Source organism: Lissotriton helveticus, chromosome 4_1 (assembly GCF_964261635.1).
Source record: "Lissotriton helveticus chromosome 4_1, aLisHel1.1, whole genome shotgun sequence".
Taxonomy (NCBI): domain Eukaryota; kingdom Metazoa; phylum Chordata; class Amphibia; order Caudata; family Salamandridae; genus Lissotriton; species Lissotriton helveticus.
In genome coordinates this window covers 2,105,915,428-2,105,938,602 of record NC_136063.1, presented here as the reverse complement: position 1 = coordinate 2,105,938,602, position 23,175 = coordinate 2,105,915,428, and the positions used below count along the sequence as shown (strand labels likewise).

The window sequence follows — 23,175 nt, the reverse complement described above, 5'->3', positions numbered from 1 at the left end:
AGGAGACAGCCCTTGTCCTATACCTTCCCCTAATCAGGGGTTTTATCGTTTCTCTTTCCAATTGTACAATAGGAGTTCCATTAGCCCTTTATTGGAGTTAATCTTTGATCATTTCCAAGGTGGAACAAGCATTTGGCATGGCCAATGGATCTCGCCTAAGCAAGAGCTATTGGCTTCCCCAATGTGTTTTAGCCATGTTGTACATCAGCATAGCTGCTCATCAGCATGGCTAAAAGTTATTGGCGTAGTGGAGAGTGGCATGGAATGTTGTAGACTGGAGTGGCAGGGAGTGCAGTGTATTGGAGCAGCATAGTGTGGAGTCTCGTAGAGTGGCATACACTGGAGTGGCATTGGGTAAAGTGGACTGGTGTAGAGTGCTGCAGAGTATAATGGTGTAGGGTTCAGTGGCATTGAATTCAGTTGCATACAATACAACGTTGTAGAATGCAGTGAAGTAGATTTGATTGGTGCATTTGCGCCGACATACAGTTTTACTAATAAAATGACTGGGCACAGATGACTGTGTGAAAATTGCATCACCTAGTGTAATGATTTGTTTTGACCATATTGAAATATTTTTTTCCAACACACTATAGAAATATCAAAAAATGTGCTTCATTTGTGTTCCTAATTCTGATATATTCTGAAATACTTGCACAGTTCCTTTAAATATTGTTCTGTGCTAGAAAGAAATTTCCTACCCCCATTATTCCACAAGATTGTCCCATAAATCCTCTCACTTTGAAGTCAGAGAAAGAAAGCAAACCAGAGCTTTCTAAGACAGCCTATGACATTCGACCTCTGTCTTTGATTGCACAGCAAATTCGAGGAGATAAGAACAAGATTTTTGCAGCGTGAATCTTTCTGGATTCACTATGCTGTGCATTATTCCGCGGTGTTGTGGTTGGGTCCGGATTCGTAGTCTTTTCTTTGGTTTTTTTTTTTTTTTTTTTTTTCTTAGCCCAGGTGGGCGTCGGCGTCACACCCCCTTGGGTGTATTTCCGGTGACGTCGGCATGCTTCCTGCGGAAGCTCCCACTCTTGGGCGCCATCTTCAGATTCTTTTTTTCCGCGGTCGGGTCTGGATCGTTCCCGTTTGGGCTCCAGACATTTTTGGAGAAAGAAGAAAGAAAATACAGAAAAGACGAGGAGAAGTCATCTGAAGACTCCAGGAGACCTCATCGACGAGTAACCAGCAAGGATAAGGCGTTTTCCATCGAGATCTTCGACGACCGTCGACGAACACGCGACCAGAGAGGCCCTGGGCGCTCGAGGATGGACAACACGCCGTTCAAGTTCTGCCGTAACTGCCACCACAAGTACGCGCAGAAGGACCAGCACCCGGTATGCAACCTTTGCCTACCGGTGGACCACGAAAGCGGAGACTGCAACGCCTGTTCCGCCTTCACCCCGAAGACCCTTCGTGTGAGAGAGAGGCAGAGGGTAGCACACGCCGCCCTGCAGGGGAAGGCCCCGACTCCGTCACTCTACGAGCTGGGGATGTCCTCCGAGGAAGAAGACAACGCTGCCGCCGAAGACGACAGCTACACGGTCGTAGAGGCCGATTACACGAAGACTTCTGACAAGGTAGGAGACTCTTCGGCCCCCAAGAACCCGAGAGACTCTGAGTCTAGAAAGATCGAGGGCAAGACCCCGAAAGCGCCGACGCCAAAAAAGGCGGCGTCCGCGACTACTCCCAGGCCCAGCGGATCCTCCGAGAAGGAGTCCCCGGCGCCGAGAGCTGCTGATCAGCACAAAACGTCGAAAATCGTCCCCGAAAAGGATCGATCGACGCCGAGGGAGAAAGACCCAAAACTGACGACGACGACCAGAGAACCGAAATCCGGTTCGACGTCGAAAACTTCGACTCCGAGAGGCACGGCGACGAGCCTTCCGCCGAAGAGAGCGGCCGACCCATCCGACGCGGAACACGCGGCCGAGATGGAAAAGAAGAGAAGGCGCCTCGAGGCAGAAATGGAGAACATCATGCAGCGGAAGAAAGATTTCGACGCAAAGATGAAAGCCTTCACGATCCCTCACAAGACCAAGCCACCGGTGATGGAGCCGGTCGAGGAGGAAGAGGAGATCGCCGAAGTCACCGAGGAACAAGACCAGGACGTCGAGGTGATCGACGACCAGGAGGAGTACGAGAACCCCTACGATAGTTACAACTATGGGGAGGAGGAGGAGGGCAGGACAGACACAGAGTCGGCACCCTCGGACCTTCAGGAGGTAGATTACATCGATGTCGACACCGACAGCCCGGAGGAGGTGGTCGACACCTACCCCTCGAGGCCCTCGCCGCCGGACGACATCGGGGCCTACAACTCGGTGATACAATCTGCCGCAGCAGCTTTCAAGCTCAAGCTCAAGCTCGACGAAGAGAAGCAGAAAGCAGACTTCCTTCTAGAAACATTGCTCCCAACACAAACGAGGAGCCAGTTCCTTCCAATGCTCGAGAGCGTCTTGGCTCAGGGGAAGGAAGCTTTCAGGGAGCCCGCAACATGCAAGGCAGTAACTCCCAGAACTGAGAAGAAGTACAAGCATGCCACAAAGGACCCGGCCTACATTCAGGGCACGGTCTCCGCAGACTCCATTATCACGGCCACAGCAAGGAGGAGGGCTAACGTACCCACTACCTCGGGGCCACCACCGGACAAGGAGAGCAAAAGGATGGATCTGGTGGGCAGAAGGATCGAACGGAATGCCGCGACCCACTGGCGCATGGCTAATTCCAACGCCCTGATAAACAGGCACATGTACCAAATCATGGAGGGACTAGGGCAGTTGGTGAAGGACTTGCCCCAGGATGCCAGGCAGAAAGCCTAAAAGCTGGTTGAAGAGGGAAAGAATGCGGCAAATTCTTGCCTTAAGACGGCCCTGGATGGGGCAGACACCGCCAGCAGGCTCATGATGATGGGCGTCACGGAAAGGAGGCACGCCTGGCTCAGAATATCCGGTTTCAAACCGGAAGTGCAACACAGTATCCTGAACACACCGTTCAACGGCAGCACGCTTTTCGGACCAACAGTGGATGAACAGCTCAGCCAACTGAAGAAGGATAACGAAACAGCAAGATCCATGGGAGCATTGCAGTTCAGAGGGAACAAGAGGGGCACCCCGTCACGGAGGCCCGGCGGGAGAGGTGGAAACCAGCCAGGTACATCACACCAGGCTTTCCAGCAAACGCACCAGGCAGACTCGCAGAGTCAGCAGGGTCATCAGAAGCAGCCCTGGCAGTACCAACAAAGAGGCCAGTCCTTTCGAGGGAGAAATGGACGGGGACAAAATAGAAGAGGGGGCCAGCAGCCCACCTCCAAGTGACTTCAAAAAACTCCGTGTGCCCGCCCGCAAAAAAGACCCCAGGGGGCAGCACGTACAGATGGGTCAAGACAAACTAGACACCTACGACCACAGGACACCAGTGGGAGGAAGACTAAGATTCCACCTCCAGGAGTGGAGAGAAATCACATCAGACAAATGGATCCTCAACATTATCCAATTCGGATACTGCATAGAGTTGGAGGCGAGGCCAACAAGCAGAAAACCAAAAAGAAAGCCACTAGCAAGCAAGCAGCTGCAGTGCCTTCAGGAAGAAGCAAAAGAACTCCTGCAGAAGCAGGCCATAGAACGGGTACCCTTCAAGGAAAGAAACACAGGAGTATACTCAACGTACTTCCTGGTACCAAAAGTAGACGAGACAATGAGACCCATTCTCGATTTACGGTTCGTGAACAAATTCATAAGAACGCAAAAATTCAAAATGACCTCCCTGCAAGAAGTGCTCCCACAGTTGCAGACCGGGGACTTCATGGTCACTATAGACCTCAAAGACGCATACCTGCACATCCCAATGAACAGAAAGCACAAGCACATGCTCCGGTTCACCGTCGGAGAAAGCCACTACCAGTTCACGACACTGGCCTTCGGTCTAAAATCGGCACCAAGAGTTTTCACAAAGTGCCTCGCAGCAGTCGCAGCGCACCTAAGAAGGCGGGGAATACACGTATACCCTTACCTGGACGACTGGCTGGTGAAAGCAAACTCATACCAGAAGTGCAAGCTGCACGCACACACAGTGACCAGCACGCTCATAAACCTGGGGTTCTCCATCCATTGGAAGAAATCATCAATGGAGCCGGAACAAGTGAAGATCTTCCTGGGAGCACAGATCAACACCTTACAGGGCAAGGTGTTCCCCAGCGAGAAGAGGGCGAGGGCGCTGGTGAAGGAAACTCGCCTCTACCGGAAGGGACAAGCTCGGACAGTGAGGACTGCGAGCAAGATCATGGGGATGATGGCATCATGCATCCACCTGGTACCGAATGTATGACTCCACATGAGACCCATTCAAGAATGGCTACAGGAGCAATGGTCACAAGCTACAGGCAGTTGGGAGGATCTAGTGGTTGTAACGCACGCAGTGCAGAAGGAGATGACATGGTGGACCATGGAGAACATAGCAAAGGGAAAGCCTCTAACGCCCCCAACGCCAACAGTGACCATCACCACAGACGCATCCCTGAAGGGATGGGGCGCTCACATGGAGGAGCTCAAGGTGAGAGGACTGTGGACACCGACGGAGGCCACAAAGCACATCAATTACTTAGAATTGAAGACGATCTTCCTTGCACTGAAAGCCTTCCAAACAAGACTGTACAAGCACAAGGTGTTGATACAAACAGACAACACCACTGCGATGTTCTACATCAACAAGCAGGGGGGCACCCAGTCGGCCCCGCTTTCAACGCTAGCGCAGGAGATATGGAGATGGGCCATCCCTCTCAAGATAGACCTGCTGGCCATACACCTGCCAGGGAAGGACAACATACAAGCAGATTGGCTCAGCAGGCAGACATCGGCATCCCACGAGTGGGAGCTCAATGCTCAGGAGACAAGGCGCCTATTCGACAGATGGGGAACTCCATCGGTGGACCTGTTTGCCACACGCCAGAATGCAAAATGCCGAAACTTCGCATCCAGGCAGCCCGAGGAAGGGTCACTAGGGAATGCCCTATGGATAGATTGGTCAAGGACATTTGCCTACGCCTTTCCCCCGATACCACTGATGCACAGAGTACTGAGCAAGTGCAGAGCGAGCAACATGACACTGATACTGGTCGCACCACAGTGGGCGAGGCAGACATGGTACTCGCAGATCATGGAGATGACACAGTGTGCACACCACAGATTCAGCAGGCGAAAAGACTTACTCTCCATGCAGAACGGAGAGGTGCTACACCCAGAGCCAGAGAGCATGAGCCTAGTAGCGTGGCTCCTGAAGACATAGAGTTCGCACATTTAAGATTGCCAGAAAGTACACTGAAGGTCCTGCGGGAGGCAAGAAGGCCTAGCACTCGGAAGTGCTATGTGGCAAAATGGAAGAGGTTCACAATATGGTGTAGACAAGAAAGACTTCACAATAAAATGAAGAAGGATTCCACAGTGCTAAAGTACCTGACGCACTTGCTAGAGAAGAACCTTAGCTCATCCTCCTTGAGGGTTCACTTAGCAGCGATAGTCGCCTACACAAGGGGTGAAACTTGCAGGAGTTTCTTCACGTCACAGGTGGTGAAGAGATTCCTAGAAGGGGCGAAAAGGATCGCACCGCCCAAGCGGGTGCCGCCACCGGCATGGAACTTGAACATAGTCCTAACGGAACTCATGAAAGAGCCCTTTGAACCGCTCCACAAGGCGTCCTTAAAGATGTTAACTATGAAAACAGCTTTCCTGGTTGCAATAACGTCCCTACGCAGAGTAAGCGAGCTTCAGGCTCTGACGCTGCAAGAACCCTACATACAAATACACAATGACAGGGTTGTGATGAGGACTGACCCAAACTTCATGCCGAAGGTGGTATCTAAATTTCACATGAACCAGTCTATACAGATACCGAGTTTTTTCCAAAAACCAACAACTGCGGCAGAGCGAGCTCTGCACACCCTGGACGCCAGAAGGGCAGTCATGCACTACATCGAAAGGACGAAGGGACACAGGAAGACAAAACAGTTCTTTGTGTCATTCGCCAACAGTTACATGGGAAAAGCAGTAAGCAAAAAGACCATTGCACGATGGATCGCACAGACAATCCAACTCTGCCACAAGCGGGCAGGACAAGAGCTAGCAGAGGGGACACGTGCCCACTCCACTAGGAAAAAGGGCGCTACAATAGCCTTCCTGGCTAACACACCCATACAAGACATATGCCTGGCGGCAACATGGGCTTCGGTGCACACGTTCACGAAGCACTACTGTGTGGACATACAGATGAACAAGGAAGCTCAAGTTGGACAGAAGGTGCTACAGCACATATTCAATACCCAACGCTCATCTTCCACCCAACCGCCACAGAAATGAGAAACCGCTACAAAATCTATGCACAGCATAGTGAATCCAGAAAGATTCACGCTGCAAAACGAATAGTTTTCTTACCTGTCGGTGTAGTTTTGCAGCTTGAAGATCTTTCTGGATTCACTAGCGAACCCACCCACCTCCGCCAGAAAGATGAGGCTGGAGAGAGAAGAGGTGGTTAACAAAAGAAAGGATATTTAAAAAAGTACAAAGCGGTAAAATACCAACTAATTACAACATTGCCATTACTTCGGAAACGAAAGAAACACGGAAAAAAAGAACCCGAAGATGGCGCCCAAGAGTGGGAGCTTCCGCAGGAAGCATGCCGACGTCACCGGAAATACACCCAAGGGGGTGTGAAGCCGACGCCCACCTGGGCTAAGAAAAAAAAACAAAAAAAAAAACAAAGAAAAGACTACGAATCCGGACCCAACCACAAGACCGGGGAATAATGCACAGCATAGTGAATCCAGAAAGATCTTCAAGCTGCAAAACTACACCGACAGGTAAGAAAACTATTCGTTCCAGGCCTGTTTACAGTGAGGGAATATTTGAAAGGATACTTTAAATAAGGTTTAGCACAGGTAAGGTATATACTCAAGCTGTTTCAACAAAAGACTATTCCCTACTAAATGGGATCTAATTCTAATCACTACAGTCATGCATCCTTTACAGACTCTCATCTATTCTCCATTCTCAACAAACTGAACTCAAATATATGCAAAAAATGTCTGAAATTTATTATGTTAATTCAAAGTGCATGTACAAAAAAAACACTAAACAACTGTAAAAATAATATATGCTAAAACATCATATAGTAAAATCCCATTTTGTACATGATCTCCTCTGCCCACTTCTTTTTACATCAATATACTGATTGAATATAATCAGAGAAACATACAGGCCAAATGATCTTCTTTGTAAAAAGGTCTATGATTTTTACCAAGTGCACATAAGCCGAAAGAAATAAACACAATTACATCAAATAATCACAAGTGCTGTTCAAGAATTATATAATAAAAAATTGTCGCCGTGGCGTTTCGGTGGATGAAAATCGATATGCCACCTTCTTCAGGACTCTAGATAATGACAACACTCATCGGGTGATATGATTGTTCAAGTTCAGCACTTAATAGATTTCATGCGTCTTAGTAGTTGTTCACTTTCCTAATTAGTCTTTAAGGCATAAACCACAAGTATATATATATATATATATATATATATATATATATATATATATATATATATATATATATATATATATATGCTTGCACTTTCCGCGGCTCGTTTCAGGGAGAAATCGCCCGTGGTCTGGTGGCGCGTTGTGTCTGGCAGAGCCCCGCCAGCTAGTTAATTCCACAACAAAGTTCCAAATTTCAACGCACTCTCAGAAACAGGATTGCAATGGGTGTAGTTTATTGCTGTTACGCGTTTCGGAAGCTACTGCTCCCTTGCTCACACAACAATACTTCAGCATTTCACCATTTACATACACATGATGTGATGGCTATAGAAACAGGACTGCACATATATATTCTGGCTGACATCTTGGAGTGTGTACATATTAAAATACTCCTTTCCACACAATGTCTCACTTTTTTTACAAGAAGTCTTAATTCATGTGAATTATATTTCTTTTCATATACTTCTAGTTCTTTCGCCACAGTGGCTCTTTATGTGCTAGTCAGTCTCCTTACCCCATTTTTTAATAATGTTTGGAACTCAATTGTAATTATACGTTTGTTTTACTCTAACAGGCATGATCAAGGTGCTCAGAGTAGTAATCACGTGCACTTCACGAGCAATTGAACACGTCACCTGGAAGAGTTGAAAGAATAGAGTAGAAGAGAACGTCACTCAGTAATGTAAAGATTTATTCACTTAAGTTCACGTTTTTGTCACTTATGTTTTTAGTAAGCAATTCCCAGAGACATTGGACCCTTATAAAGCCACTTGGCGAAGGAAGAGGGGTAAGGAGACTGACTAGCACATAAAGAGCCACTGTGGCGAAAGAACTAGAAGTATATGAAAAGAAATATAATTCACATGAATTAAGACTTCTTGTAAAAAAAGTGAGACATTGTATGGAAAGGAGTATTTTAATATGTACACACTCCAAGATGTCAGCCAGAAAATATATGTGCAGTCCTGTTTCTATAGCCATCACATCATGTGTATGTAAATGGTGAAATGCTGAAGTATTGTTGTGTGAGCAAGGGAGCAGCAGCTTCCGAAACGCGTAACAGCAATAAACTACACCCATTGCAATCCTGTTTCTGAGAGTGCGTTGAAATTTGGAACTTTGTTGTGGAATATATATATATATATATATATCAATAAATCCCTCTGCGATCAACAGGGCCTTAAATTAAAAGAACCTTTTTCACTTGTTTTGTTATGGACAATAATGTAAAATCATTATGAACACAATTGCATCGCGAAACCGCCACTTTTCTTCTCCCGCACTACGGAAGCACACCGAGATTACCACACAGCTTCTTCATAAAGACAGCCATTTAACGACGGATTTACCCGCCCGTTCTTCTACTTCTTTTGAGATCCTTCACCTACAACTCTTTCATTTTACCCGTGAATGCCGGGTTGGAATTAACACTGGCCACCCAATATTAGTTTACTCATACCGCCCACAGCCCTGAAGAGTCACAAGCTTATGGCTTGCATGACGAAACACGCGTCGGCTGGTTTTTTTGTGTTGATATCACCCTTCCAGAACAGGAAGGCTTAATACATCTGAAAGAAACTCTCCACATGTGTCTACCTTGTCTCATTACCTAAGATTCACGCTCTTTATTGTTCATCCAAAAGAAAAAAACTTGCTTGACTAACTCATTATAACGTGTGCACAGGATTTGTGTTGTATCTTTTGTGTTGGGCCCTTGCCAACCCCTACAGAGGTTTTCGGGTCTCCTCTGCCCTAGTTGCACCGTTCTTACTTTGTTGTTTTTACCCATACTCACCGCTACCAGCACAGGCGCCACCATTTCTTGTACACTCCAAAACCCTGCATCGAACCCACAAGTTTGACAGGCAGTTGTGATGCAGCACCAACCACTACAGCAAGCATTGGACAACCGATGAACTAAGCAGGTAGCAGTGGCGGAGAACTTAGCATGGCAGACGGTCGTGGAAAAGCACCAAGCTCGGCAGGAAGCTTTGGGCAACCGGCGAACCCAGCAAGTATCAGTGGCGAAGCACTTAAAACGGCAGGTGGCAGTAGTTTACGGCGCCATGGTCACCAAGCATCCATGGGATGGCACTGAACCCCGGAGACAGCAATAGTACAACAGGCAGCTCAGAAAGTAGCAGTAGCCTGGTATGTAGCACTGCAGGTAGTCGTGGTTCAGCTGCTAGCCGGGCAGGCAGCAGTGGTACTACATAGGTAGATTGATAAGCCATGAAATGCCTACATCTTTAATCCTTAAACCCATGGTGGATGTTGTAGGGGCCAAGGTGAGGGGAAGGTTGGTGTATTAATGACAAACTTAAATTATTGCAATGAAATTCTCCTTCCTCAAATAACTACACTGGCTAGGCCAACAAACGAGCAACAATACTAAAGCATGCAATATCACAGAAAAAGCAGTCAATATCACAGAGTACCAATGACACACCAGGTCCCCGCCAGAATGGAAGTGAATAAACACCTGCGAGCTAGATTACATGTCGTGGACAGTGTGCTTGCTTGATGTAGCATAAGGGGCGCTATCAGAAGTCAGTAGAAGATCAAGACTGTTCTTCCTACATTTTAACATATAAACATGATGTTCAGTTTAAATACATTTCTGTGTTTTTTGCTATGTGAAGATGTGCGAGATTCATTTTGCTATTAATATATGGCTTTAGTTTTTGATTTCACTTAAGGTGAAAATATTTAATATTTTTTTCTCTCCAGTCTAATACAGGTGTAGAATATGATCTTTTTCTCTGTATGTACCTTGTACAAATACTATGCTTTACGCTCCTGGAAAACTTACACCTAAAATACATTCCTTGGTACCTTCAAGAGGAAAGTAATGTGATACGAATATTCGTTTTTTGCAGGTACTCCGTAATACTTCAGTTCTTTTGCCAAACCTATTCACTGTAACTGACAGGGGTTTTTGTACCCAACTTAATGGTGCTCAGTTTAAAGCCATTTTAAGAGTGAGGGACTAAGTTGACCAAAAGTATGACCTGCAGGTCACAACAGATGCCAACAGCGAGCACTTTACTTGTTGAGCCATGTTGCTCGTTACTCATCCAGTCTTTCACACAATTAAGTAAAGCTTCTTTCTCAGTTAATGTTTGGAGACGTTTTTGGTTGTGTCATGTGAGACGTTCCCCCTGAAGGATGTCATGTTAGCAGTGTTACCTAGTATTTCATTGTGCCTTACTGCAGACTCATTTGTGCTCAAGAGAAGTTCATCAGACCCTTGCTTGTTTAAAAAGCAGCTCTACAGCCTGTAATCCTGGCTTTCAGACTCTAATCCCACTGCCGGCCCAGTGTTTGTCTAGAACCCACCTGTGCTGTTGCATGGCAGTATGATGAATTATGCCTCAGCGCCAGGCCAGAGCAGTTGTATCAACATGTGTCTGTGCAGTTTACATTCACTCGGAAGGCGCCCAGACAAAGTCCAGAGGGTCTTAGCATCTAAAGGGCCCCGTGCCGCCCCCTGACTCCTCTTGTAACAAAGAGAGTCTACGTGCTATTTATTTTTTTGTGTTTACCTGTCCATATAGTAACTTAAAATGAACGACGAACGGAGGGCAATAGGTAGGTAGATTTTGCTACAGGTTGCACTTGCGGGCTCGTCTTTAACAGGGCTCTAGCAGGTGCCCCCCTTATTTTCTTGTTCTAAAGAGACCCTGGGATTTTGTATAGGCTCAAAACGTCATCGATACAATATATACAAAGTGACTCTCTTCCCATGAACTGTATGTGTACAGGCGCTCGTGGGCCTGAAAGGAAGAATTAAAGAGAATTATCCAGTTTGTTGTACACACCACTTTATGTACAGCGCGAGGCCCTTCTCGCTCAGATCTTGTCTCTGGTAGGGTTGGGCGGACAGCTCTGTTCCGCCCACGGAATGTGCGGAGATTTGCCCCTTCCGCCTTTAGCAATGAAGGCGGAGAACCGGGCAAATCTCCGCACACTTTAGGGCGTAACGGAAGTGGCCGCCCGCCTCCCACCCACAATGTTAAATGTAATTAAAAAGCCTTAGGATGAGATTTAAAATGAAACTTACCTTATCACGGGGTCATCCTGGCTTTCCTGGGCCATCTAGCCTTCTTCTTTAGAAGTGCGCATGCGCGGGAGCCTGCGCATGCTTTTAAATTACATTTAATATTGCGGGCGGCGGGCGGGCGTTGCGTAACGGAAATATGTGGAGAGGCACGGAGATTGGTTCAATCTCCGTGCCTCTCCGCGTAAGTCCCTTACACGACTTCCGCCCACCCCTAATCTCTGGACAGGCAAGCTCCAGGAAACTGCAGGAACCAATCAAGGTGCTGCATGAGAGCAGCGCAAGGATTGGAGGGAGCCGCCTCTCTCGCCACTCCTGAAGGCAATGGAGCCCAATGCGTTTCTAAACCAGAAAGCTGGGTTTGAGAAATTTAAATTGTGCATGTCCGGCTGGCTATAACAAGACGGCCGGCAAAAAAGACATGTGCATTGTAAACCTAAGTGCCCTGCGAATCACTGCTTTTTGTTGCTGCTTAACTGGCTCCGATGCTCGGCTCGGGATGGCAGATTGAAAAATAAAACATACTTTCAGATTCTTTTGATTTGGTGGTTGTCTACGAGGCTGTATATATGTATTAATAAGTATTCGAAACAGCACTGGCAGTCGAGACACGGCTATAGAAATCAGGGGGGTAATTGAAAGTATGGCTTGTTAGGTCGAGCCTGGAATTCGCATCCAAAGGATGCGTCCAGGTGGAGACTTATAGCTAGCTGACTCGGGGGAATGAAGGACAAGAAACCGCCACGCGCTTCTCTTTGGCTGGATTACACTGCGTGCACGCGCACCCACACTCACGCATGCGCACATCACAGCCACACGCATACACAGGCACACCCCCCCCCGCACCTACACACTCACTAGCGCACCTACACTTACACACAGAGACCCCCCACACACACACCAGCGCACGCACCTACACTCACGCACGCACGCACACATACAAAGACCCCCCTCCCCGCCGCCATCGCACACATACACATACACACACACACAAGCGCACCCCCCTCCCCCCTAGAACTAAGCCACACTTACCGCCGGGACTTCTGTAGCCGGGGCTCTCCCTCGGGCATGGGAGCCCCGCTTTCAGGCACTCCGTGGGGGCGTGCGCGGGACTTCCGAAGACGGAAGTCCCGCCCGCCCAAAGGAACTCAAAGCCTCAAACGCGCATGCGCAGTGACGAGACACCACATGTCCCCATGCTTTACCTTGAATAAAAGTTTAGCAGGACAGAGATGTTGACAGTAGGATCCTCAATGCAGTGGGAACACTTGGCCCCTACAACTGCCCTGCATGCCAGTCAGCGAGGTCCTAATCTTCAATCAGGATTTCCTTGTTAGGCTCGGCCGCCTTCCACAAAATGGCGGCCGCGTGAGTGCTTCTCAAGCTCGCCCCATTACGGCACTAGGGGACTGGTGCCTGTTCCGTTGGCAGTACGTCCATGGAGACCGGAGCCAGGTTGCGTTAATTCAGGCCTCCACAAACACCTGCGGCAGTGTCCCCTTTACAGTCGGAGCCTCCCTCACCTTGTGCGCGCTCCGTGTCTCCAGACTCTTGCGCTCCGCATCGGCTCTCACGCCCGGCTGCAGCACAGGCACCCCGCGTGCACAGCGAAAACGCCCCATGGCCCCCACCTCCTTCAGCCTCCGATGTTGCGGGCGTCCCAGCGTTCAGTAGCCACCGCTTCTCCTCACCGATGGCGCGATCTCAGGCGCCAGGCTGCCGGCGTCCCCGCTGCACACGCCGGAGGCGCTCCAAACTTTAGGCCCCGGCTGCACTATGTAAATTAGGCGGTAGGCCTCGCCAATGCCGCGTCGCTCGATGTTACGGCCAAATTTCTTGCAGAAAGCTTAATATGACCTCCTGGTCACTGTTAACAGCATTATCGCAGCTTCGAACCGCAGTCTAGCATGCCATGTACGGATGTATTTCGGATATTTCAGCCTCGACTGGCCATTCCGCAGCTCAGGGAAGCCACGCCCCCTGAAAACAGTATTTTACACAGCGGTCTAAATCAGCCTTTCATCCTTCTGAAGTGAATAAACTGAGTACCATTGAGTTGGGTAACAATAAACCTGTGATATTCAGTGCCAAGATACTCTTGGGTGAATGTGAATTTTACAAATACACATGTTCTGCTACATAATTGAGGTGCAAAAGGACGTTCACAGGTCTGGGCTCCAGTGCCACTGCACCTGCTGCATTATTGGCAGGTTATACCGTGTCCCCACTCCCTCATACACACCACCTAACTGCAGCTTGCCTCCGACATAAGGTACGGTTGGCACATTGCAGTTCTCTAATCGACATGAATATTTAATGTCTCAGCCAGTGTAAAAATAGATAAAATCACCCAAAGACAGCATTTTTCCCCTTCAAGGTGCCTACTTAAAACAGTATTTATAAAAACAATGCACTTTAAAATGTGTTCTAGAGGTTCCATAATTACACCTGACTAGGGTTGCCAACTGACCGATTTTTTTTGTATATTTTTTTTTTTACTGACTCCGCAGGTATTTTAATGTCCCAGATAGTACAAAAATTAGCATGTACATATCAAATTTATTTCTATCATTAAAATTTGATACTTTTGTACGAGCCATATTTTATATGTTCCTTTTTATACAAACAACACTTAACTACTGCATAAATAAAAAGACATTGCCATTTACAATACTAAAAGCTCAAACTTTCCTAATGCGAGACCTATTGCATTGCAAATGCTTGTTATTGTAATGTGATTGGGCAGTATTAGCACAAGGTGCAATCTTTTCATACATTCACGGTTTGATCCACCAAAAATAAGATCATTTGCTCAGAATCACACAGTACGCCTAGCCAAGAGCTCAAGCTCGGACTGCAGCCATATATTCTTTTAGTTGTAATGTGAGCCGATCTACTAGTCCTCATTTCCTGAATTATCAAGCAAATGGTTTTTACAGTTAATCTCTTACAGGTTATTATTACAGCGACTGGGTTACCAACTCCACTTGAGCCCTTCTGTCTCTATCAAGGAAAATCCAATTGTTTATGAATATTAGAAATGTGAGATGCAGATTATGTGACTGATGTTTGTATTTTTTATTTTTGGTATTATTACATGTTCACTGTCTTTAAACTTATTTTATGTTTATTTTATGTACCTTAAATATTTATAGAGAGAACATTTCTATCTTCCCACAGCTTATTTTAAAGCATATTGTTTAAATAAAATATACACAGTAGGAATGACACCTTGGATCAGAGAAAGGAGAACCTTGCTCCTTTTATTTTAACTGTGGGTGTTTAATGTCATGAAGTGAAAGGCCTGTATTATCTCAGACTGAACACCTACCGCGGGGCCAGCGCTTCGAGGTGTTAGATTCCCTGCTGTTCACGCCCCATCTACATCTAAAACACAGCACGGACAAGCTAGGAGACACACTGCTCCGTCATCAAATGCCATCTACGGAATCCTTTTCAGGAGTTCAGTTTTGTGATTTCATACATTCCCCTTCAAAGCAACTATTCAGTTTGCTTTCTGTTTCTATTATTGTTATTATTTTGTAATACAGTGTTTCACGGTTTAAGTGGTTAATTTGATAGCAAATGAGGACACTCAGGCAGGAAGAGATTGGATATAGAGAAGCCAGGTATAAACCAAGTCAAATTAGAGTAATATCTATTTAAACAAGCATTGAAAATGCAACAGGTCTCGCCTTTGATTAAGTTAAAGCTATTTGCTTCGCTAATGGTATTGTATAGCAAAGCAAATGGCTTTAACTTAATGAAAGTTCTTAATCAGTTCTACTTCCCATCTTCCTCACACACCCCGAGTTAGCTTCCATTATTTACCACACACAGCACCAGCCCGCCCCCTCCTTATCTTCTCACATAGAGCCTGCCTCCTCTTCCTGATAGACATTCTAGCTCTTCCCTCCTTCGTCGCAGACTAGGACTCCCCCCTCACACTCTTGTTTCACTTTCACCTTTGCACCCCACACGGCCCCTACCTCTCCTCCCTCCAGATCCTCCTCCTACCTCCTTGTTGTACTCCAGCAGGGCCTTTTGCACCAGCTCCTGGGCTCTGGACTCCAGCTGGTCCAGGATAAGTCCTAGGTCCATGGTGTGGTGAGAGTCAGGGGTCCTCGGGTGAACAATGTGCCCGGTGGCGGTGGAGGGTAGGGAGCACCGGGCTGTTTAGAAGCTGTGCCCGAGCATAGCTAATACAAACGCCCTGTTTGAAGCTCATATGCGCTTGTTTTCATGGTCATTACAGCAGATAGGGGCCGCGCGCCAGCGCCCGTCCGTTCCACATGTGCAGCGCCTGTACCCACTGTCCGTTACTGCGGAGTGATTCCAGTGTGCCTGCTAGGCATTACCCATCCCTGGCGACTAAAAATAGCAGCGCATACGAAAAATGGCGACGGCGCGACAGCGCAAGCAAGGAGTGACCACTCTGTTTTCCATGATGAGCGCCAGGGGCTACCCGCGGAAAAGTTATTGTTACTTGGCGGTCATTGTTACTCGGCGAAGAGCTTTGCTGAGTCGGCCCAAGGCTCCCTGAAGTTCTGGCTGCGTTTCAAACGCATGGCGCTATTTTTAATTTAGCTGCGCGCCACCAGCTGCGATTTCTAAGATGAGAACATTGCACAGGTTTGCAGACAGCAACCGGATGCAGGGGTGTGCATGAAGGGGTGCAAAAACGCATGTGAAGCCCAGAGGTTATTGGCGGTGAGAGGCACCATTGGTGGAAGCGGGGGGGGGGGGGATGGGGGCAAGGAAACGCATGTGAAGCCCTGAGGTGAGCGGCGTTGAGAGGCGCCAATGGGGGGGGGACAAGGAAAAGCATGTGAAGCCCTAAGGTGAGAGGTGGTGAGAGGCGCAAATTTGTTTTGTGGTGTATGTGCGGAGTGGCGCTACCTGTACCGGCCGACTCAAGCGACCGCGAAAGTGAATGAAAGTGAAACCCTACTGTCAAAAAAATTGGCGCACGTGTGCACATCCCTGCGCAAGATGGCGTCGGGCTGTCCACATGCGAGTGCATTTTCTTGTCTGTACGCGTGCATGTTTAGCTTTGTCAATGGCAAGGCAGCCATCTTTGTCCATCTGGACGCTCGTGCATTCAGCATTGGCTGAATCAATTACAAAAGGTCCTCTCCCAGCGCATGCGCTGCTTTCGCCAGGCGAGTCCCAAAAACTTAGGTTCTAAATGCAACTGGACAGGTTAGCCCCCCTCGTCACCAAAAATTGTTGCTACAGCAGATGACTCTTGCGCCTTTTTAAAATAAATTTGTTCCTAGCACCCCCTCGCTCAAAGTGAAACATGTTTGTTAAAATAAGCAAAGGCGTGTAGTAGACAGTACGGGTATAACAGTTCACAAAGGTTTTTTACAAGCTTAAATCAGACTTGCACTGTAATGTAGTTCCTGTATCCCTGATAGGCTCTGCGCATTGGAATAATATTCACTATAGTTTTGACATAGGACTGAGGTCAGTATGTCTCTTATCGAGTACATTAAACTTAATTACTTGTGTGTGCCAGCTAACTCGGAGGTCACTAGAAACTTTTCGAATGAACAAGAAGGGATTCGTTTCTGACAACCGCATAAACATGACAACTTTGTTTCCCTTAGAATCGGAACAGTCTCAGAATCGTGGAAACAATAGATAACAGTTTCACTCAGTCAATCGTGCATGCTTTGTTTCTACAGCATTACACAGGAAATTGATAGACGGGCGTTTCAATATAAAGGGTTTATTGAACAGTCTTATTTCTCGTGCAAGAAATATGAGCTGCTACAATCGTAAGACAGAATGCGAAGTATACATACAGCGTTAGCAGTATGATAAAATGATACTGCAATAGCATGGTTTGTAGCTATGATATATATCCATAAAAACTCATACCTACATAAATAACACAGGCTAAAATATAAATACTCAACTGGTGCTTCTAGCTAGTTCTACACCAGTGTACCTAATCTAAGTGTAGTACGAGGTGAGAAGTAGGTGCTGTTTTTCTATAGTCTAGTTTAGCTATAGTTTGGATTGGTGTTGCCAAGATTTCCCAAAAGTCCCTCTAGGTTCTAGTCCGCTCCATACCTTAGAATTAGAGAGGTTGGGATCTCTTTCTGTGTCTCGCTCTCTAACACCCCGCAAGGGGAGTCCGAAACTCTAGAGCTGGATTCTCTACGAGGAGGATGACAGCGTCTGTCAGTGCGTCAGGCGGGGACTCAATCTCCTTCCGAACTTGCCGTGGCGAGCCGCGTAGCTATGCCCTGCAAGTATACAGCTGGACTGTACCGTGCTTTGCCATGGCAAGTGAAAGTATATTTATACCCTGATGTGTTTTAGGAATGTCAGTATTGACGTAAAAGTTGGGCAGAGGAACGTCATGAATGAACCTCGAAGGAATAGATGTTCATGCATTATAAATCAGTTCTTGGAGAAATCAATAAGCAAGGAGAAGTCCTGAAGGCTTAAGAGTCTGGTTTTCCAAGAACTCGTTGTGATGTGGATGGACAGATGTAGGTGGCCATGCCTGTATTTGGTTAGCATGGATAATGCCTAAATAAGGGTAGGATTTCTATGCCTAAATATGGGCAATGCGATATGTGCCTATATAAGGAAATAAATCGGGGAACCTATATACCAGAGTTCTTCAAACTGTGGGGTGCGACCCGTCCCCCCAGGGGGGCATGCACTCCACCCTTAAAGGGGTGCGACCCGTCCCCCCAGGGGGGCATGCACTCCACCCTTAAATCTCACTTTAGATTGTTTCCAACTGTACTAATCGAAGGGGCACGACCTGCCCATACTGTTGTATTCTGAAAGAAAACCGGGAGCAATTTGCTTTCGGTTTCGCATCAGAAGAAGCTCCCAGCCTCCCATGGCAGCTGAAACATTTCAGCTCTTGGAATTAACCATCTGGGAGGGTACGTTTTTCAAAGAAAGGAGGCAAAGTTTCTCTTTAAATTGTGTAAATATGAGCATGCAATGCACTCACCGTTTTATTTAAAAATGACAAAAGTGCATATGTAATTAAGCCATTTTTCATGCTTGTTTAATACATCATGTACTCTGCAGGTTGGTTTGGCAACTGTATACAGTTAATAACTTTTTCCTCCCGAGCAGTTTGCTCTAAGCCATGGATAAACAGCATTCAGTGGGCAGATGCTCAAATGGCTCAGAAATTATAATGGGGTGGGCTGCCCAACCTTACACTTCCTCAAATTAACATGCGGTTTTTCATAGGAAAGATTTGCAGTGCATAACTCCGAAATCACTAAATTAAAAGTTCATCAAATTTTAATGGCAAAGCAGGTTTTCGACCATTCAGTTTTCATTCAGTTCCTGGTTTGGTGAATTTTCACTTAGTTCTTCTGGAGATGCCTGTGTCGAACGGAAGGCTTACTAGCAATGTACGCAACTCATGCCTTATATTTATTTCTTACTTTAGGACCCCTGTAAAGCGCTACTTGTCACCTGACTGAATAATGTCTGCACCTAATTTGGCATACAGTTATATAGTAATACAATCGGAAGTATAAAGAGAATGGACACAAATGACAACATGATTAACATTATGACTCAACTGCATCAGTAAAACCCTAGTAAAAACAATTTGCACACATTTTATCTTGGAATTTTTTGATTTGTACTGTGTAATAAGCCTCTGTCATTTAAACACACCCACTCACAAACCTGCAGTTTACTAAATACTCTTACTGTGTTTAACATTATTTGCCGGATATGGCTTCAGATATGCGAATGGCGGTCGATTATGTAGTGTACCAGAGTCAGGTAGTGGGGGGGTGGGGGTGGTGGGGGAGGGGGCTACATCTAAAAAATTCAGCTGGGGGGCTCAACTGAAAAAAGTTTGAAGACCTCTGCTATATACGGTATCTAAATCGACACACAACAGCACCTGAAGAAATGTTAACTTTAGTTTAAGCCTGGTGTAGCAGCTTATGCGAACTCTAGGCTCTTGTTCATAAACACTTTTTAAAGTAGTGTGTCATACTTTACCTCTGTCATTTATAAGAGTTTGTAAGTAAGAGGTGATATTATTGTCCAATTTAAAGCCATTTAATTTACCGACCTCGTTATGATGGAAAGCTGAGTTTTGCCTTTCCTAGTTTCAGACCTGTGACCTGGAAATGAGTAGATGTTAGCGTCGAACATTTAACTCACAAGTCTTTTTGGAGGCACTGTTCATCACTTATTTAGAAAAAACAGGTGTAAAATCGATTAACTTCATAGATATCCCCAAATATTTTGCAAAGCATAACATTGCAAAGCATTTTCCAACCTTTTCTTGACATTGGAATAGTGCAGTAGCCACTGCATACATTTTAACTGATTGAGGAAAAGGTCATCAAACAAAAAAGGTTCTATTCGACATAGTTCACAAAGTTTCTAACGTTTCGTTTGACTGATGGACACAGTGTGTAGATTAATAAAGAGAAGCATTAGAAAGGTACGAGTAAACCGACATCTTTTGTGTACCTGGGTAATTTATGACGTGTAAAGTGTGCATGCAGCAGTGGGAAATTTTTGTGATTTACTCCCACGTATGCATGAAATCCATGAGTGTTGTTAGCAATCAAGAGTCAGTTGTTTCAAAGGCATATATTTTGAATTGCAGATTGCTGTGAAAGTCGCACAGTTTACAGTGTGATTCTGAGACCCATCAGTTTATGCGACCGACTGATCACAAGAAAGCAGTCCACAGTCCACACGTGAATGTTTGCTGCTTTCAACTTTGTGGCTTAAAGCAAGGGACATAGTCAAACATGAACTGAAGGATTTTAACAGTAACAGTTGAAAAGGATATCTTCATAAACAATAGGGTTAAACTTGAAAACACATGCCAGATTACCAGAAAAAATGACCAATTGTCACTTCACACTGTGTTAATACTCGACTTCCATATTCTCTCTGAGGAGTGCACCAAAGTCCATGGTGTTTTCAGATACCATTGGAAAAATTCGGATCAGCAAAATCCGCAGCGAACTGCCCGCACTCGCCTTTCCCGCCGCTGCCTACCTGCGGCCCCGCCAGCCGATTGGCTCCCGCCACCCAGCAGACCCTCCCTCCCGGCTCCCTTCTTATGACGCCCCCACGCACGCGCAGCGTTGACGCGCAGCGTTGACGCGCAGCGGGTGCGCCGATTGTGCGCCGAAGGCGCGCCAAAGGCAAGCCCATCCGCGCCTGGCCCGCGCCCAGCGCCAGGACCCCTGGTCCCCACCGCCGATGCAAGACTACACGACAGACCTACGCCGCCGCCACTCTCAACGCACTCAATGCCGGCCGGAACCCTACCTGCTACCGAGCCACCCCGAGACGCACTCACGGACCCTTCGCCTGCCAAGCCTGACGATTCACCTGCTACCGGACCTGCACCGCCCCCACCAAGTCCAGCAGCAACCACCTGAAGTGCATCCTGCTCAACACCCGCTCCGTCCACAGGCATGCCGTGGAACTCTGGGACCTGCTCGACGCGACCGCACCGGATGTCGCCTTCCTCACCGAAACCTGGATGAACGCCTCCTCAGCGCCCGACATCGCCATAGCCATCCCGGACGGATACAAGATCACCCGGAAGGATCGCGTCAACCAGACGGGAGGAGGCATCGCCATCGTACACAAGAACACCATCCGCATCTCGACTAACTCCGACGAAACCTACACCGCCGCCGAACACCTGCACTTCCATATACACACTGACCCCAAGACCACCCTCCGAGGCACCCTCATCTACAGACCACCGGGACCACGCACACAATTCAGCGAAGACATCGCAGACTTCATCAGCCCGCACGCCCTTCCCTCCGCCGACTACATCCTCCTAGGGGACCTAAACTTCCACCTGGAGAACAACAACGACAGAAACACCACCGCCCTGCTGGACAACCCCGCCAACCTTTGACTCAAGCAACTGGTGAACACCCCCACCCACTACGCCGGCCACACGCTTGACCCCGTCTTCTCATCCAGCAAGCACATCTCCTTCAGCCACGCCACCGGACTACACTGGACCGACCACAGCTGCGTCCACTTCAGCTTCAGAAGAACTACGACCCACCACCACCCGCAACAGGTCCCCTGCCGAAGCTGGAGCAAGATCACCGCCGAGCAGCTCACCGCCTCCCTCAGCCAGAACACTCCCACCAGCACAACAGACCCCAACGAAGCAGCCAGCAACCTCACCAAGTGGCTGACCGCCTGCGCCGATGACCTCGCACCACTTAAGAACCCTCCCAGCAGACCCGGCAGCAAGAAAACCCCCTGGTTCACCGAAGAACTCAAGGAATCCAAGAAGAACTGCCGCACCCTCGAGAAAACCTGGCGGCTCGACCAGACCACAGACAACAGGACCGCCCTCAAGCACGCCACCCGCAAACACCATCAGCTGATCCGCGCCACCAAGAAGACGGCACTCAAGGAACGACTGGACAACAACGCCCACGACAGCAAGGAACTCTTCAGCATCGTCAAAGAGTTCTCCAACCCCAGCGCCGGAAACAACGACATCACTCCCTCGCAAGACCTCTGCAACTCACTCGCCTCGTTCTTCCACCACAAGATCGCCGACATACACAACAGCTTCGACGCACAGACCACGCACCCTACCACCGAACCAACGCCCGCCACCACCACCCTCTGCAACTGGACCCCGATCAACACCGAAGACACCACCCGCACGATGAACTCCATCCACTCCGGATCACCAACCGACCCGCGTCCACACCACGTCTTCAACAAAGCCGACGCCATCATCGCACCCCATCTCCGAGACACCATCAACTCCTCCTTCCACACCGCCACCTTCCCGGAGAGCTGGAAGCACGCCCAGCTAACCACGCTCCTGAAGAAACCAAAGGCAGACCCCACCTACCTCAACAACTACCGTCCCATCTCGCTCCTCCCTTTTCCGGCCAAAGTCGTCGAGAAGATCGTCAACAAACAGCTTGCCGCCTTCCTCGAGACAAACGGATCCCTCGACCCCTCACAGTCCGGATTTCGGGCCAACCACAGCACCGAGACCGCCCTAATCGCAGCCACCGACGACATCAGAACCCTGATCGACAACGGGGAAACAGCGGCCCTCATCCTCCTGGACCTCTATGCGGCGTTCAACACTGTCTGCCACCGCCCCCTAGTGAAGCGCCTCAGCAACATCGGAATCCGAGAGAAAGCGCTGGAGTGGATCACCGGAAGAACCCAGAGAGTCCGCCTCCCTCCATTCAGATCCGAGGCCACCGAAGTCATCTGCGGCGTACCACAAGGATCTTCACTCAGTCCAACCGTCTTCAACGTCTACATGAGCCCCCTCGCAGCCATCGCACGCCAACACAACCTCAACATCATCTCCTACGCCGACGACACCCAGCTCATCCTCTCCCTCACAAACGACACCGCCAGAGCCAACCTACACGAAGGGATGAAAGACGTCGCCGACTGGATGAGGAACAGCCGCCTTAAACTGAACACAGACAAGACGGAAGTCCTCATCCTGGGATCATCACCCTCCGCCTGGGATGACTCCTGGTGGCCCCCGGCCCTGGGCACCGCTCCCAAACCAACGGACCACGCACGCA

The 23,175-nt window shown here is 48.0% G+C and overlaps 1 protein-coding gene across 2 annotated transcripts in view; it reads left to right on the top strand.

The window, feature by feature from the left end:
* Positions 1–23,175, top strand: part of COL4A6 (collagen type IV alpha 6 chain) — a 907,271-nt gene that overhangs the window by 263,333 nt on the left and 620,763 nt on the right. The gene's annotated exons all lie outside the window — the stretch shown is intronic.